The 4,023-nt window shown below is 34.7% G+C and overlaps 1 pseudogene; it reads right to left on the minus strand.

Moving 5' to 3' along the window:
* Nucleotides 1-756: 756 nt before the first annotated feature.
* Nucleotides 757-2,725, minus strand: LOC149888965 (uncharacterized; annotated as a pseudogene).
* Between the last annotated feature and the right edge of the window lie 1,298 nt (nt 2,726-4,023).

Below are 4,023 nucleotides of genomic sequence, written 5' to 3' on the forward strand. Positions count from 1 at the left end.
GTTAAGGATATTATTAGGAACACATTCTAACTCAGACAGTATGCCTAAAATAAACAAATGATACATAAGAAAGATATAAGTTCATTTCATAAGTAAAAATTACTAGTTTAATATTTATTTTCAAATAAACTAAATATAAATTCTGAATATAAAAACTAATCATCGATAAAAGGTAAAAAAAAAGGAAGCACAACCAATGATATTTATCGAATTAACCGAAGAAATTTTTTTAAATTCGTTCGGCAGTAACTTTAACGGTTAGCGATGTATACAAGGGAAAATTGACCCTCATACACTTTGACTTTCAAAATAGTTCTATTAGCTGCATTCCACTTTTCTGCAAATTTAGCGGATATGCTTGTAATTCACGGTTTGTAGATTTGGAGTCCTAATATCAATGAAATACCCTATGGAAACCCTTTTAAAGGGTGATAGTGCATGTCATAGGGAACACAAAATGAGTGATTTGAAAATCCTGGATTAAAATCCAACAGACTTATTTAGCTTTGAATGTTTTACTACGAAATACCCATACATTTAGGCTATGAATAGCCCAAAAAGTTTGTTGAAAAAAATTTTTTTTGCATTTTTTTTACAAAACACAACATATTAGCCTGTAAAATTCAAACCAATATTCTTTAACTAATTTATTTTCTAAGTGTGTTTGTTTTCAAGTTCTATTACAACCTTGGATTTACATTAATGGATTACAGAGAAAAGGCATGTTCTGAAGAAAATTTTCTTTTCTAAAAAAAATTAAATTCTCTTGTTGTTGTAGTCAATGACACATTTTAAAAGGTGACTGGAATAATCTGGGTGCAATGGATCTCTCTTAAATCTCTCCCAGTGAGATTTGAAGTTGGAATGTAGAGCTTCTGTTGCCTGCTCACTGAAGAGGCCGAGTCCAATTTTTTTCACCTTGATGAACTGTGGGACGTGGTAAAACACTGCATGCACTTTGGGAGTCACAGAAATAGGAAGGTTGGTGTAGCTAAGTTTGAACTGTTCAATCTTAGATTCATAGTCAGGGTCTTGGCTTTTTCCAAAGCAGGAAGTGACCACTGTCTTGAATAGTGTGAGTGTTTGAATGAAGCCAAGAGCTGGACTGAAACCTTCTTTTCCTGAAAGCTGTTGAAGCTTTTCCAGACCTCTCAGAAGCTTCATGCAATCGTTCCCATTGAAATGCCCCCCATGGTAAGGCTGGATAGGGATATGAAGTGATGGAGGCCATTCCTTGGCCCTTGGCCACACGTCGCAAAGATTTTTAAAGATGTGGTTCACAACTCCAAGTAATAAGTGGAGCTCCATTGGTGGAATAGTCTCAAGGACAAACTTGTCAAGTTTTTGTTTGATGCTGGTGCCATCAGCTTGATTGTCTTCTGTACTGGGCTGTGTGGAGGAGTCTCATCTTCTTCCAACACAATTTGAGTGAAGCTCACTTTCAGAAATGATCCACCACCATCAATCCCGAGTTTTAAAATGGAAGATTCTGATAGTTTTCGTGATGATCTGAAAACATCACTGAGATTGCTGAGGCTCTGGCAGTGCAAAACTTGACAAGTTTGACCATTCTCTGCCAATCTGATGTTGCTGACCATGAACTGATCATTAAGTTTCTGGCCGGCTTGAGAAAACTTCAAAGGAAAACTTGGCTCCACCAATCTAATTGGGCTGATTTAATTTAGTGCTGAACCTAGTTTTCGCATGCCATTGTTTGAAAGTCCTGTATTTTGCTGAATTTGAACCATATTTTCTGTTGTGAGTGGTTCTTTGAATAGCTGCTAAGCCGATGACGGACCTTTAAAAACAATAAAATAACATCCATTACGAAAAAAAATATTTATTCTTGCAATGAGAATGATTTAAAGTAAAGTTGATGAAATAAAATTGAAGCAGGGTAATTAAGAGATGTATTTTCAATAAAAGCAGTTGCAATTAGCATTTTAATATAAAAGCATTCTGGTTTCTTTTTCTCATAATTAATTATTACAGGTCATAAATTAAATGTTTGTGAATCAACATTTTGAGTGCCTTTAATTTAGCATAATGATACTATGATAATTAACTAGACATAAAAGTAATTACCTCTCCTCAATGGCAAAAGTTTTCCACAAGGCTGACTGAGGCTAATAGTACTGTTTGGAGATGCGCTTTTGGATGCTAAGACTGCTGCAGCCACTTGCTCTGCACCTACGGGATCATCTGTGGCCATTCTTCTCAGGTTTTGATGGCGAGTTCCAATGGTGCAGGTGTGAGGAAGTCCTCGGCCAACAATTGACAAGCACTTTGTGCAGCGCTTTTCAGAACTCTGAGAAGTTTGCTTTAGAATTTTTTCCTCGGATTCTTTGACTTTGTCAAACGGATGCTTCTCCTTTCCTTTGATCTTGGCAACTTGTCATAAAAGGCACTCACAAACTGACGAAACTCTGGTTGTAGGTTTGATAGAAATTGACTTGAAGTCAAAAGTTTAGGCACATGATTGATTTTTCCAGCACAAAGTTTTCCAATTTGAGATCTGCATGAAACACAAGTAGCCAAAGGAACTCTTTCATCACTGAAATCTATGTCTGTTTGAATCAGTTGAAGAATTTTCAACTTATAGTTTTCAGTCAACTCTTGATCACCCTTTTTCATGCATATAACACAAACAGATTTTCTGCAATCTTCATGAGTTTTTGCAAATGTAGGCATCTTTAAATTTATTTAAAAAGTGCTCACTGTGTTTACATTTTGCTTTCTTCTTTGAATAATTACTGCCATTTCCCGAAAAAATTATTGGCCGGTATTTTTTAACCGAGGTGCAAAGTTCGAACTTGAGAATTTCTCATGATACATCGGAACAGCAATAAGATGCATATTTGGATAAAAGCTTTTAAAATAAAAAAGTTTTGTTTTTATGCACTACATTTTATATTATATATATTGTTTAAACAAAGCATGTCTTGTAGCATTTTAAGCACTTAAATAGATCGCATTATGGTATGCAAAAGCTTGTAAACTTCTTGACCAAAATTATGCTTTGGATGTTAATGAGGAATTTCAAAACCCTTTATTTTGGGCTCCCATAGGCATGCACTATCACCCCTTAAAAGGATTTTCATAGGGTATTTCATTGATATTAGGACCCCAAATCTACAAACCGTGAATTTTTAATTGTACTTTTTTTTTGTGCAAATCAATTGTCACCTTTTTATGTTTTCGTCATTCTTCAAATAATTCCAATTTTGTAATAGAATACACTGGTCTGAAAAAATTCTACAAAATTTAAACAAGCAGTCTTGAGCAGCTAAATTTTTATATCTAAACACCTTAGGGTTGTGGTTACTCTATGTAAAAAAATTAGCCTGGATATATGTGGAAAAACTTAGTTACGTGCTTTGAAAACTAAAAAACGAAAAATAAATTACAATTTTTATGTAGTGTTTTTTGATAAAATACAAAGTACATACACTCTAAAGTAAAATTCACCGCAACAGTCGTAATTTTTATTTACAATAAGTTTTCTATAAATTATTCCTACAATGCAAAATTGCAACAAATTTGACAACAAAAATATATTTTTCTTTAAGTGTCCCTGAAGCGCCAACAATTCAATACTTAAAAACAAGTGCACGAATTTATACTCTGAACTTTTCTCTAGGGAGTGTTCATGGGATTATCTACTGATTGATTCCTTGAAATGACTTTGGTCCACCTAGCTTGTATTAGATGATTCACTGTGCGATGGCAATTATGTATTTTGGCCGGATCTAGCGTTATCACATTACGCTAAAACCATGACCGACTGCTATAAGGCCCGTGGCATTAATATTGTTAAAAAAGTTGACAACCCGCCAGCCGTGCTGGAGTGTCGCCCAATCCAAGATATTTGGGCTATGGATAACTTTTTAAACAAAAATAAAAGTTGGTTAGAGGGCAATATTTTAGAGTTTAAGATAAGTTTGGATCGGTCCAGTGCTTCCACAACATCTGAAAGAAGTCGGCCTCAAAGTCGGCCCAAAAAAATCTTTGAAGATTCGTCTA

This window comes from Hydra viridissima, unplaced genomic scaffold (assembly GCF_058129835.1).
Source record: "Hydra viridissima isolate aposymbiotic clone 2 unplaced genomic scaffold, HvirCarnegie_v1 scaffold_5, whole genome shotgun sequence".
NCBI classification, from domain to species: domain Eukaryota; kingdom Metazoa; phylum Cnidaria; class Hydrozoa; order Anthoathecata; family Hydridae; genus Hydra; species Hydra viridissima.